Source organism: Dermacentor variabilis, chromosome 10 (genome assembly GCF_050947875.1).
Source record: "Dermacentor variabilis isolate Ectoservices chromosome 10, ASM5094787v1, whole genome shotgun sequence".
Classification (NCBI taxonomy): domain Eukaryota; kingdom Metazoa; phylum Arthropoda; class Arachnida; order Ixodida; family Ixodidae; genus Dermacentor; species Dermacentor variabilis.
The window spans coordinates 102,687,677-102,702,931 of NC_134577.1; positions in this window are offsets into that span (position 1 = coordinate 102,687,677).

The window sequence follows — 15,255 nt, forward strand, 5'->3', positions numbered from 1 at the left end:
TTAGCGAGACCCGCAAGAAACTCTGGAACAGTGCACAGGCAAACCGCAAAAATAAAGACAAGGTGTCGTTAGCGTACAACAAACTATTCATTAACAACCGTATTTTCATTTGGGATGGCGAAAAGAATGACAGGGTAGAAATAAAGAAGCACGACAAAATGGAGCAAAAAAAGAACGCGAACGTGGAAAAAAGAAAAAAACGAAGTAAACCGCCCGGCAACACGCCAATACCAGCGCAAGAAAAAATAACGTTGTTAAACGTCAACGCTCAAGTATCTTAAATAAGGTGTAGCCATTTGAAAACTTATTGCTCGATCGTGAGCCAGATATAGTGGCAGTCACCGAAAAATGGTTATCATTGTCTGTGTCAAGTCATGAAGTCACTCCCCCAAACTACGTACTGGTTCGCAAAGATAGGCAATCACGTGGTGGAGGCGTGGCGCTAGCCATAAAGAAATCAATCCCACTGGTCATTCTTCCAGAGGTAGCTGATGCCGAGGCAATCTTTTGTAAGATTAACACTAAAGGCACAAGTATAGTTGTTGGTTGCCTATATCGAAGCCCCGTATGTGGACACGAATGCATAATTGCCATACAAGAATAATTGCAGCAACATGCTCGAAATTGTCGTGTTATTCTTATGGGTGATTTTAACCTTGCCGACCTTAACTGGTCTACCATGCAGTACACAACAAAGGCTTCAGAAGCCCTTCTCGATATGATGGTAAATTTCAACTTGCGCCAAATTGTGGAATGCCCCACAAGGGTGCAAAACGAGTCTCGGAGTATACTTGACCTGATCTTACTAAGTAGTGACTTTCTCTTAGAACAAGTGAAGTTAGAAGTAATAGAAGGAATATCCGATCACAATATTCCGATGTGTATCTTACCACTAGATTACAAAATATCAGTGCAAACCGCAGCCCAAACTATAATCAATTTCGACAAAGCAGATGACGCCCACATACAAACCTATTTATCTCTCGAATTCCAAGAGTTTTCGGCATTGGCCTCAGATCCTTTGTCACATATAAATGTTGTATGGATGCGTTTCAAAGACATAGCGTCCCACTGTGTAACACATTTTATTCCTGTTAAATCGAAAAAACCCTTGAATAATAGCCCATGGATTACTCGGGAAGTAATACATGCAAAACGCCAACTCAAAAGGTTACGCAAAGCTAGCAAGGCAACAGGCAATACTCCATCTAAGACCCCTAGGCTAGCGCTTGCAGCAAAAAATTTCAAACAGAAATCCAAAGAAGCGAAACACCATTACTTCAACACCGTACTCCCCAGCTTTATAAAGAACAATCCACATAGATTCTGGAACCACTTCACAAAAAAAAAAACACACTCATAACTCAGCTCTCGTCAAGCGAAAAAGCGGATAAAGCCAACAGATATAACCAATTCTTTCGTTCGGTCTTCACAAACGATAATGGCGTCATGCCGGACTTAGTTCCACGGACTGTTTCCACTATCGACCCACTCGTTATCACAGACGCTGGTGTTCTTAACGTTCTTCTTGCCCTAGACACTAAAAAAGCATGTGGTCCGGACAATATACCCAACCAATTTCTTAAAAGGTACGCACAGTGGTGCAGCAGATACATCGGCCTTATTTTCCGTAAATCCCTATCGACATCAAAACTACCCAAAGATTGGAAAATAGCTAAAATTATTCCGATCTACAAGTCGGGAGATAAATCCGTTGAATCAAATTTCAGACCAATATCGTTAACGAGCACGGCATGCAAACTACTCGAACATATAATTCTAAAACATTTAACTATTTTTTTTGAAAACGAAGACATCCTGTCCTCTAACCAGCATGGTTTTCGCAGGGGTTTATCAACCATAACTCAATTAACAGAAGTCATACACGATCTCGCGCTGGGTATTGACAATCACGGCCAAACGGACCTAATCCTACTTGATTTTACTAAAGCGTTTGATTGTGTTTGTCACACCAAACTAATAAATAAGCTAAAAAGCGTTATCGGAGACACAGAAATTGTTGCTTGGGTTCGTGGGTTTTTGTTTAATAGGTGTCAGTTTGTTATTTTCGAACATACAACATCAGATATAGTATCAGTTACGTCAGGAGTACCCCAGGGCTCCGTGCTTGGGCCCTTGTTATTTCTCGTGTATATTAATGATATAACCACTAACATAGACTGTAAAATAAAGTTATTCGCGGGTGTCTGTATCATTTATAGAGACATTAAAAATGATCAAGATCACTACTCCCTTAAGAAATCACTTAGTAGTATTAGAGAATGGTGCTCAGACTGGCAGATGATAATCAATGTAAAAAAATCAGCATGTATGACTATAACGAGGAAAAAAGAATCTTCAGACTTTTGCTACACCATAAATGGTACAGTTTTGACTAAAGTACAAAAATATAAATATCTAGGCTTAACAACAACGTCAGACCTAAGGTGGGACGAGAATATTCACCACATTACCTCATATGCTATGCAAAACCTATTTTTCCTTCGCAGATCACTTCAACTCGCACCCTTGTCAACAAAACTCCTAACATACAAAACATTCGTTAGGCCTATCCTCGAATACGGAAACACTGTATGGTTTCCTCATACCCAAACTAACATAAAGAAAATATAAACAATACAAAGAAAGGCCATTCGATTTATCCATAACAAATTTAGACGTGAAGACTCTCCCTCTAACCTTCTAGCAATTTCTGGGCTCCTTACGCGCGAAGCACGAGCGAAACAGGCACGTTTGAAATTTCTTTATCAACTTCTGCATAATTATTTCAAAATTGACATTTCAAATTACATTTCTTATTCACAAACACGACCTACCAGGCACAAACACACAAACACCTTAGTAGAATATAAATGTAATAATAATGTGTTTAAATATTCCTTTTTTCCGGTTGCCATCCGTGAATGGAATATGTTATCGCCTCTCACCACTAACAGAGTCACTGTCTCAGTTTGAATTAAAAATTGAAAAAATTGTTTAGCAGGTTAAAATTGCTAGTGCTATTATTGATCGTGCAAACCACCATGTACTTGTGCCCTGTGTATGTAGTCGGGTATGCAGCGTAGCATACCTCAATTGCCATTTCTTATTTTTTGAAAGTTCGCCTGTACTTGTATTGGGTGTATACATTTTGTAGTGAAAATTGTTTATGTTTTAAGGTGCAAAACTGACGTTATACATGTATTGATACTTAACATTATCAGTGTTCTTTGTTTATATATATATATATATATATATATATATATATATATATATATATATATATATATAGTGCCCTCCTGCTATGGTCTCAGTAGAGACTGGCAGTATTGTAAATAAATAAATACAAATGACGAAGCAATAATAAAGTGCAGGTCAAGGCGTGTACGCCTTGACCTGCACGCATCTACGATATTTGTAGCAGCCGCCCGTTATTGAAAAATTTGTATGGGAAAGGTGCAACAGAATGACTGGGTCAAGTAAAGGCGGAGGCATAGGCATGCTAATTAGGCGAAGTATGAAGTGGCAAAAATAAAAGATACCTGTAGGGAACATTTATTCATTAGCGGCTCATGGGAAGGAAAAAAGACGTGGCTTGGAATAGCTTAGCTATGAACAGCTAGCGATAGCAGAGATAAAGAAGTCACGGACGATTACACTACTCCCTAATGCAAAATTTGAGCGCCGCTCTATACGTGTTTACAATTCGCCATCTGTTCGCTGGCGCGGGTAATCTGTCTCGTGCGGAAGGTTGCAAATGTAGCGAAGCCATGCAAAACAAAAGACATTTAAACACAACGATAGCGACGAGGAGAGTCGGCAATCATCGAAATGTGATCCACGGGTCATGCGCGTCGGCTTTTATACATGACTCGTCGAAGGTTCCTGGGTAATTCGCCGGCGCCCGCTCGGCTTCGACAAAACACTACACAATTCGCGTCGCGCATACAACAACAGTACAAATGCTATGGCGGCATCTCGCAGTGTTGCGTGGCACTCTGCCTTTCTCCTCACCCTTTCACCGTACTCTCCTCCTCCGCTTTCACTGTAGCCACCTCCTCTGCTTTCCTCTTCGCGCTGTCTTCGCCATCACCTCTTTTATCTCATGTTGCGCTCGGCGTTTGCTTTCATCTTGCGCAGTGCTCATTTGCTTGGTTACGATAGACAACGCCGATGCATGCCGCTGGAACGGGCACCTAAGAGCTCCGTTCTAAAAAAAAAAGAATTTGCTGGTTGCAGTAGAAGCGATAATAATGAGTTCAAGAAATCGAGCCAGGTGATATTAGTAGGAGATGTGAATGTATAGATGGGAATACCGATGGGAAGTAGTAATATGAATATACTGATTACAACGGTTCTCAAGTCTTGAACCTGCGCTGTGAACGGAACCATATAGTAGTTAATAGCGAGAATAAGTGTAAGGGACAGGTACCATGGCATTGCGGAAACCGGCAGTCATGCATCAACTACGCCTTAGTTCAAAAGCGGTCTGCGAAGGACTAGGAAAGAAAAACGGAGACAGATGAACATGGAAAAGGTAGCCTGGGTAGCGACCATAAGCGTTTAACGTCAATATTTGATAGAGATACTAACGCAAAAGGTGAAGAAATAGCAGCAGAATTCTTAAAAATGAATGTTAAGGAAATGACGCAGGTCGCTAAAACACAGAAAAGGAATTGGAGGCGCTTCCAATAACACTCTGGAAATTTAAGGAACTGGTACACGTTCCGCAGCAGGAGGTACGAAGACAGCGCTTGTCTTCGTCGTTATTCGTTTCCTCTTCTTTGTGTATCTGCTGTAAGTCACGTTTGCAATGGAACACCACGAGCCCGTATCCAAACCCTGCTTCGAATGTAAGGCAGACATGAGTCAAAGTGCTGGACTGGAAAGAGGGAACCAGGGAATTGGTGGAGCACTAAAATAAAGCAAGCTTTATAATCAAGGAAATACTAAATAAAATATAATTATAAAGTAATTTGTAATAAGTAAACCAAACACCACACGCACCTACGCCGCATGCGCACACATGACACTCGAACACACGCTTACGTATGTTGGTGAGGCTCTTTTCTTAAGATAGCCTGGGGGCTCGCAGGCCAGCATGGTTTAGACGAGGAGTGGACAACTCCTCCTCCCCCCACTTCCCGCCCCTAATGGCAGCCATAAGCGAATCCTCTGAGAGCCATGCGGGGCCGTAATTTAGTGAGAAAAGTTGCACCTTTTTGTAGCAAAAAAGTAACTGTCTGCGAATTCGGCCGCCGAGAGCTGTTTTTGGTGTCGTAACACTCGTCCTCCTCAGCAGGTAGTGGAATGACAAGTCGTCGAAAAAGACCGTAGGCGGTTTCTTCTTCAGAAATGTCGTCGAGAACTTCCGTGAGCTGAATTAAGTGATTCGACAGAAATACGCCAGTTTAACGGCATCGCTTTGTATTGCTGTGTGTTATCAGCAAGTTTCTGTATAAATCCGAAGAAGGACCGGCTCACGGCGCACGGCTTTTAGCCCCTGCGAACACTCAAGGCCAATTAATTCTAGCTGTGTTGTGTAATTGCAGTTTTCGCCGAGAAATGGCTTCGAGACGATGGTTTCTCGCATTTTCTAATGAATCGAAAAGCTCGAAGAATCCTGTCAAAGCTTCTCCACGTGTTCTGAACATTTTGTGCTGTGTTTGTCCACGTGCATGAATGTAAATGTTCAAATGAAGATACATTTTGTCGCGCTACAAATTCTTGAAAAAGACATCATTTATTTGAGTCTTCTCTCCGAGATAGGCAGAACATGCTGCGGCCTTCAAGCTTAAAAGAGACGAGAAAAAGTCATGTCCGGCAATATGCGGAAGCCGTTATTGTGAGCCTAGCTAGGAGGGTGTCAAGCCTTCTTCCCTTCATTACCAGCTCCTTGAAATACGTCGCTTAAGTGTGACAAGTGGTTTGAATTGGTCTAGTAAAAAAATGATTGAACTCTGCCGCTGGCCCCAACGCTGCTAAATTTGAATAAGTTCATTTCTTCATTAGACATGGTATATACTGATTAACACTTACCGCCGATGTGCTGCCGTAAAAGTCAATATTTCTTATCGAAAAACAGAATTGCTGAAGCACCAAACAACAGGAAAGGTTCGCAGACGCATTGATAAACATTGGTAAAGTGCGCGCTTCGAGATAATGTGCGGTTCACATACGATGTCGCCTTTAGTGACCTGATCAATGTGTTCGGAAGTCACTCACCTTTGCTTTTTTTTGTCACAGTGAGGAATTCCTCGCTCCCACCCCTTAGTTGTTTTTTTTTTGTTTTTTCCTAATGCGCTACACACCACTAACATTTAATGCCGTGCATGGCGCTTGGCTTAAAGGTTGTAATTTCTTTCATTCTACGAATTTTCTTTCATCCTTTCAAATGCTGTGATTGTAGTGCCGGCAAGCGTCAAACGTACCAACCCCACCAAGGTCTGGCAAAACACCGCTCCCGGGCTTCTTGTTATGCATCCCTGCTGTAGGCACAGGCGTGGAGAAAGAGAAACAAAGAGGCCATTTGATGCAGCGGCAAATAGCGATTCGTGCGGGCGCTAGGGCTTTGCGACGATTGCGTATACCGGAAGGTAAACGAAGGCGAACGTGCAGGCGATTTGTGTAAAGCAACGAGCGGCCGCGATTTGCTGGAAGTTAATGCCAGTTATATTTTTTAGAAGCATTTGTTAGATGCATTCTTGACCACTCACTGATTCCAGAATGAAATGTGAGGGTACGCTAAACCACATGCATTGATGTGCGATGCCGTCAATGTACGCGTCGAAATGTCCATGCTTATTCCTCGGCTCACGTGCGCGTGCATGCAGTCGCATTCTCCTGACACTGTTGTTCATAATTTCGCAGCCTGGCTCCCAAAATTAAAGTGGACTCGCCAGGAACGCGCTTTACATAGCGAAATGTATAAAAATTTCTTTTCACGTGGTAAGTGTTAGCGTTACTTAAGAGTGAAGACTCGGAAAAAGCGTGAATTGCACTTCTCAAAGACTGAGAGCTTGGCGAGTTGGCATGGTCCAGTTTAACAAAAAACTGAGGGAAAAAGACAGCCCCTGTGTTTGTCGTTTCCTTGATCGTCCGGTGTCCTTTTCGCGCACATTATGTTAAGATGGATTAATTGCAAGCTGCAAGTACGAGATGAAAATCAATCGGGATAGCATACATTAAAAAGAATATGAAAATGAAATAAATAAATTTCAACGAGCAAATGCTTGGAATCGGTAATGAAATCATGAAAGGTGGCACGAGAATCTCTTTGGCTAAATCTGCAAATGGAGCCTTCACAAGAGAGGATAAGAGAAATTACATAGTCTAAACCAACTCTGCGAAAGGAAAATACCCAAAACCATTTTTTCTCATAATAGCGAAACGTAAGCTTAACAGTAACAAGTGATCTATCATCCCGTCCTCATTGCCAAGAGAGAGAAATGATGCCATGCTCATTACAGAACGAAACAGAAAAAGCAAGAAAATGTAAGACCGGGAGGCCAACCAGACTACCGCTCGGTTTGCTACTGTTCACTTAGGGTAAGGAAAAGCGGGAACAGACAGAAGAAAAGAGAAAGTAAGCCAGCAATGAGTGCAAATGAGATGAAACACAGCGGCTCTGTAAACGGTCTTCCAAACCTGTGCACGTCAAGTACCGTACTAGTGACCAATCGCTTTTTGTTCCAGTGGCAGATGTCACCACGGTCCGAGTATCGTTGACTAAGAGAACGTTCGCGAGTCCAATCGGTTAAATGTTGTCCGGAGATACAGGCGTTGGCCATCGTAACGAGGGCAGACACACAATAGGTGTTCGATGGTTTGCTCGCACCTGCAGGAGTCGCACGTCGGGCTATCGGCCATTCCCACGCGATAGGAGTAAGTGTTCGCTGACGCCACTCCCAGCCACAAGTGGAAGGGAAAGTTTGCTTCACCGCAGGAAAATGCTACGCCCAGACGGGTCGAATACCTTTGGCGACGTTGCACGCTGCCAGGAAACTCCGCCGGCTTGCACGCAAAAAGACGCAAGCTTTCTGGAGTTCCCCAAGTGCTCTCAATTGAGGACTACATAAGCTAGACCACTGGCTACGGCTACAACTGCCATCTACTCATCATTACAGAAATTTCCAGGAAACAGTGCATCACACCAGACTTCTGTACGGTGTGTGGCAACGTTCTGTGGGGAGGGATTCTTGAAGCCTGTGCGTATTGCTGCATTCTGCCTTTCGTACGTAGTTTATCTCCATTTTCAACTGTTTGGCCGCAAACACTTAGTACGCTTCGCTCCACTGACGGTTGCTGACGTGGCCCTGCTCCAATTAACCGCGCACTACTTAGCGGCAAACCCACCGTGGTTGTAATTCTAAATAAAAAAAAACGACAAAACAACATACGTAAGTGTTCTGTGTACACGCATCCTTTATAAGTAAAGTTCAAGATATTTTCTAAACGAAAATGTATATCGCATCATTCATAAAGCTCTTCGCCGACTTCTGGAAAGGCCAGCGGTGTGCTTTGTATAATGGAATCGAAACATTGAGATGGGAAAAGATTTCTTGCTATAGCTGTATGTTGTGGTCATTCACAGCGATTAAAGAAGCGGTGAGCATGTCCTCTTCAGTTACGAATCTTAAGAAACTGTCAAAAATGCGTCAACTTAGGTGCTTAGCCTTGTGCTGCGCGTGTGAATTCTGAAAGTTGCAATCTTTTATTACGACCTGCTGGAGAAAAAGAAAGAAAGTCATTACGGTAGGATGAACCTTGGTGCAATTCCTATTTAGTGCTATGAAGTGCCAAATGTTCAAATTGCGACTGGGTCCATCTCACGATGACATGTGGACGGTAATTCGCTAGCATCGAATCAACATGAAATGTAGGGCCACCGTCGAAACGAGTCATGCAGAGGCGCGTACTGCAGAGAGACTCCTCTCTTGCGCTTCCCTAAGAACAATCGGCCCCGCCTGGCCGCGCCGTCACGAAGCCCTTGCTTGACGCGCCGTGGTTGCTCAGTGGCTATGGTGTTGGCCTACTGAGCACGAGGTCGCGGGATCGAATCCCGGCCACGGCGGCCGCATTCCGATGAGGGCGATATGCGAAAACACCCGTATTCTTAGATTTAGGTGCACGTTAAGGAAACCTAGGTGGTCAAAATTTCCGGAGTCCCCTACTGCGGGGTCACTCATAATCAGAAAGATGTTTTGGCACGTAAAAAGCATCATAATTAAAGAAAGCCCTTGCTTGGCCTCCGAAATGAATGGCGTTCGGGTGCGTGCGAGCGATGTGAAACGCGTCATGAGGCAACTGGGCTCCCTCTCTCGCGCTTCTTTGTGGGCACGTGAAGGCGTTCATTGAGTGGAACACACCCAGTGCATTTGTGGAGCAACCTGCTTGTGCGTCGGGTTGCTGTCCACGAGGAGCCCTTGTGACGTGCGTTCGATTGCGCTGAGCATTGGATAAATTTAAAGAATCTTATTGCGTTACTATAGAGAGGCACGTTTCCAGTGGCACATGCCCCAGTTACCCAAGTTGGCGTCGAAGACGTTCATCGAAGTGCGACACATACCTGATGAGACACACCAAGGAGCATAAGTTGGCATCAAAGGGGTTCACACGAGTGGCACATACCCAGTAGGCGTCAGTGAGTTTCTTCAAACAGCGGTGCCTAACCAGTCCCGCGTCTACAGTAACCCACGTAGGCGTGAAAGAGGTTCTGGAAGAGCGGCTCGCACGTACGCATCGCTACATATTCAGTGACGCAAGTGCTTCCTATGGATGGTTTGGAACCGTTACCTCGGCACAGCACTCCAGCGCGCAACCATTTTGCGCCATGGGCTATTGGCCAAAAGATTTTGGGTCGCGGCACTTTCGCTTAACAGCGACGTCCCAAAACCGCGAGTGTTCAACGCGCCAAAGCGACGTGTACGCGTTAGAGATGCGTTAACATGCCGAACAAAACGGAATTTTTTTCTGAATTGCTGGTGGTTCCATTGGTTGTTCTTAGTTACACCAATGACCTACCGATTAACATCTCCTCCTGTATTCACCTTTTCGCAGACGATTGTTTCATCTACCGTTGTATCCATAGTTTCCATGACAACATTTCCCTTCAATATGATTTACAAATGGTTGAAAACTGGTGTAAAACTTGTTTAATGTCTTTAAATGTCAAGAAAACTTCGCAGATCTCCTTTCACTGCTGAGCTTCCTACGAACCATATAATAAGAAGCTAACAAACAGGAACACTAAGGAGAATATAAGGGAAATTAATTGTACTTATACCACATCCGACGCCAAGGTTTCTTAGTGGTGGCGGTGGCTAATGCTCCCAAGGTTAGTACTAATAGCGATATGTTAAATACCCACCCAAGAAAGTAGATCGGGAAATGGTGGCGCGGTAGTTCAATTGGTTAGAGCATCGCACGCGTAATACGAAGACGTGAGATCGTTCCCCACCTGCGGCAAGTTGTTCTTTCATCCACTTTCACTGCCATTAATTTATCATTTCTTTAATTTAATCAATAAGTACACGTAATGTCTTGTATGTTCTCTTTGGTGTCTTTGTTTGTTGGCTTCTTATGATATGATCAAGAAAAAATTGGGCCCCTCGATTAACCCCCTTTGTTCTCGTTCATTACGAAGCATACAAATATGTCCTTTTAGGCTGCGAATTACCCGCCATGGTTGGTTAGTGGCTATGGTGGTGGGCTGCTAAGCACAAGGTCGCGGGATTGAATCCCGGCCACGGCGGCTGCATGTCGATGGGGGTGAAATGCGAAAACACCAGTGTACTTAGATTTAGGTGCACGTTAAAGAACCACAGGTGGTCGAAATTTCCGGAGTCCCCCGCTACGGCATGCCTCATAATGAGAAAGTTGTTTTGGCACGTAAAATCGCATAATTTAGGCACCGAATTATCTTCAGCGTCATCGTACAAGTACCTGGGAGTCACAATATCTCACGATCTCAGCTGGTCGCATCATATAGCAAGTATAACAAACGTAGCTAACCACGTCTTTGGCTATGTCCGGCGTAACCTTAAGTTCCCGCCTTCCAACGTAAAACTGCTAACGTACCAAACGTTCGTATTCCAAGTTGGAATACGCATGCGCAGTTTGGGACCAGCATCAGGTTAGCCTACAGAAAGCTCTTCCAACCGCGCTATTAGATTTATTTTTTCAAATTTTTGTCACTGTTCGAGCGTTACTGAACTAAAACATAGATTATCTTCCTAGTCTTGAGTCACGAAGAAAAATGGCGCGCCTGTCCCTCTGCCATAAGTTTTACCACTTCTTTCTTGCACGCTCAATTATCCTACCTGCTCTCCGCCTTTCGCTCCACAACCGTCATTCTAAAACTGTATACCCACCACTTACGTGCACTGCTGCGCATCTCAACTCATTTTTCACTTGAACAGTGAACGACTGGAATCATCTGCCCGCCGACGCTGCGCACCACTCCAATCTTAGCCACTTCAAGTCATTCATCGAACACTTGGCACAATTGTAATACGCACCCCTCATGTGAAACCTCGCACAAGGGGCATTTCAGGTACAATTAATTAATTAATTAATTTATTTATTATGACATATTTAATAAAATATGGCTACCCACTCATTGTTCAGGCACATGCAATTCGCACTTGTCGGAGAGAATTTGCGCATAATAAAAAGTTTTGAATAGCAATAACGTTATGCATTCCTTTTGGCACGTATACGGCATCACTCTGCCCACTCTTCTTTCTTAAGAATACGTTTTAACGGCACTCGTAGTCTTCTATTGCACGCCACCGCGATTTTTGACCAGCCACCGCAAGCTAAGCGAGGGTGAGCGGACCAATCGTAGACGCCGGCACCCCCCCCCCCCCCCTCATATGATCATCTGTTTTCACTGCGCTGGCTCGGCCTGATTGAAACAATCTCCACTTGAGCTTGCTCCTCGTATCTTGTCCGCAAATTAGATAAGAAAAACCCTCCATGTAGACAATTTTATTCGCTGGTAAAGCAAACGAATGGGACCTCCTGTAAACGAGGAGAGCGTTTGATTGGGCTTTTCAGTCAACACTGCGGGTCCCTGTCCGATCCCTGCGCCGGCGGTTACGCAAGTCTGACGTCAGCAGGTTAGAATAAAAACAGATTGGAATAGTTTTACATTATAGGTGACCCCAAGTCACATTCATCTGAATGCTCGTTTTTTTTTAAAGTGCAGATTTTTGGGGCCTCTTCCTGGGCTAGCATCGGCTTGCTCCGGCGTCGTACCTCGTAACCGAGCGAACGAGCACAACGAAAGATGAAAGCGAACGCGGAGAGCTGCGAGATATCAAAGAAGAGAGCGTGAGGAGGAAAGTGAAGGAGGAGTGGAGTAGAAACGACCTGCGCATGCGCTGAGTTGCCAGCAGCCACGGCATTCGCAGCCACGTGGGCGATCTTATTCCCCCCTCCGAGCTAGGGTGGTGGTGGTAGAAACATTTTATTCAGGAAGTTAGTGAGAGAGTTGCTTGCTGTGCGCCTGAGTGGCAGCCCCTATTCCGGGACTCAATTGGAGATGGCCGCTGCCCGGGCGCGCGCCACCAAGGAACGTTGAGCTTCCAATGTAGAGCAGCCGAGCAGGTACTCCTCCCAAGCCCCTCTAGTGGGGATGGGGAAAGGGGATGAAAAGGAAAGTGGAGTGGCGGGGCACGAAGCCACAACGTGAAAGCTATCGGCGAGGACCTGACAAGTCGGGCACGTGCCTGAGATTTCCGGCATGAAGTGCCGGGCGACCGCCGGACTAAGGAAAGTATTGGTCTGAAGGCGGCGTAGTAGTCGTTCGTCCGCTTTCGCCAAACCGCGTGCAGGGTTAGGGTAGAGTCGGCGCGAAGTGCGATAATAATCTAGAATAACGCTGTAGCGTGTGAGACACGAGTTGCCAGGATCCGACACAGGACATGAAGGGCAGCGGCCCGGAGGAGAGAAGCGCGGGCAGCGGCATTCGCCGCCTCGTTGCCGGGAAGACCTGTGTGGCCTGGGGTCCAGATTATGCTGATGGAGTGAGGGTCGAAACGCCAGGAGGCGGCCCGAAGGAGACTAGCCGCCAGCGGAGTGATGGAACCCTGGATGTATCGAGAACAGGCTGAGCGCGAATCTGTCAAGATAGTGCGAGTGGTGGGGTGGGAGGCGGCCAGAGCGATGGCAACCTCCTCTGCATGAGTTACAGTGTCGGGTCTGAACGAGAGGCCATCGACGTGGTGACCCTCGGTGATCACAGCGGCCGTGAAGTGACCTGAGGGGGAAGGGCCCGAGACGTCTACGTAGAATACGCCGGGGCGTTCGGAGTGGCGCGCCTGGAGGGCTGCGGCACGCGCTTTCCTGCGACTGGGGTGTTGTTCGGGATTCATGTTGCGGGGGAGTGGCTTCACCCATAGCTTCTGGCGCCAGAGTTCCGGTATCGGGGAGGGAGGGACCGGGTTAGAGATTGAGCTGAGGCCAAGTCTGTGTAGCAGGCGGTGCCCGCAAGGCGTCTGCGACAGACGAGTGAGTTGATTGACGCGATGGGCTTCCCGCAGCTCCGCGGAGTTGTGCACCCCCAGGGCCGCAAAGCGGCGATTGGAAGTAGCGATGGGCAGGTCCAACGCGCGCTTGTACACGGAGCGGAGAAGAATATCCAGCTGGTGTTCGTGGTGACGACGCAGGCGAAGGTATGGTGAGGCGTAGAGGACCCGACTGGTCACAAACGCTTGGGCCAACTGGAGGGACTGGGTCCCTCGGAGGCCGCCACGCTTGGTAGAGACCCGCCGAATCATACGGCTCACTTGTTCGCTGGTGCGTCGGAGAGCAGCTATGGTACCCTTAGGGTCTAGGGAGGAGGCGAGGTGAACCCCGAGAATCCTAAGGTCCTGGACCGATGGGACAGGGCCGGACGGGAGAGAAATCTGGGGTGGCGGTAGGCGGGAGACTGATAGGAGTGCCGATTTGGATGGTGAACACTCTAGGCCGCAAGAAGCGGCGTAAGTGTCCACTAGAAGGGCCGCCTGTTGTAGGCGTTCCTCGATTTGAGCCGGAGAGCCGGTGTTGGTCCAAATTGTAATATCGTCAGCATAGAGCGCATGGTGTATCCCCTCGACCTTCTGCAGGAGGGAGGGGAGGTTCAGCATAGCCAAGTTGAAGAGTAGAGGTGACAAGACAGCTCCTTGAGGTGTACCCCGTGTGCCTAGTGGGTAAGGGCCGTGCTCGGTGGAATCGAGGCGGATGAAGACGGCGCGATTAGAAAGAAAAGCGCGGATGTAGTCGAAAGTCTTCTGTCCGCAGTTTGTGGTGGAAACATTAGCGAGAATGCTACTGTGTTTTACATTGTCGAACGCGCCCCGAAGATCGAGAGCGAGAACGGCTTTGTCATTATGGCGCATAGTAGTCGGCTCTGTGACATCGTGGTGGAGCTGTAGCAATACGTCCTGTGCCGACAGATGCGTGCGAAAGCCAAACATCGTGTCGGCAAAGGTCCCCCTAGCCTCCAGGTAGGCGAAAAGACGGTCGCGGACCATAGTTTCCATGAGTTTGCCGGCGCAAGAGGTGAGAGAGATGGGTCTCAGGGCCTCAATGCTAACCGGCTTGCCCGGCTTGGGGATGAATGTGACCAGCGATGTGGTCCATTCTGATGGGAGTGGCGAGCCGTCCCATATCGAGGTAATAAGGTGGAGCAGCGACAAAAGAGCCTGGTCGGGGAGATTGGCTAGGAGCGACACTGTGATGCCATCCCAGCCGGGAGCCGTCCCCCGCCGCATTTTCGCCAGCGCAGCCCGCAAGTCGGGAAGCGTGTATGGCGCGTCGAGGTTCGAGTTGGGGGAACCAGAATATGTGTATTCGGGGCCCTCGGGGTCGACCGTGCGACAAATGTATCGGCCACAGAGATCCTTCGCGAGTTGATCCGTCGCGCCCTGATAGGCATGCAAGGCGCGACGGAGTTGACGCTGTGTTTCTCCACGGGTGGTGGAGGGGTCCAGAAGGCCCCGGAAGAGTCGCCACGTGCTCTTGGAGCTCATCTGGCCTGCTGCCTTCGTGCAGGTATGGGTCCAATTTGAATCGGCAAGCTGTATAGAATATGCAGCCGCTTGTGTGGTGAGCGCCTCGATACGGGAGCGGAGTTTGCGGTTCAGCTTGTTTCGCCGCCAACGGCGTATGAGGCCGCGGCGAGCATCCCAGAGATGGAGGAGGTGTGGGTCGATAGCAGGAGTCACGTTAGAGGTGGCAAGGGTCCGTGTGTGCGCTCGTTGCGTA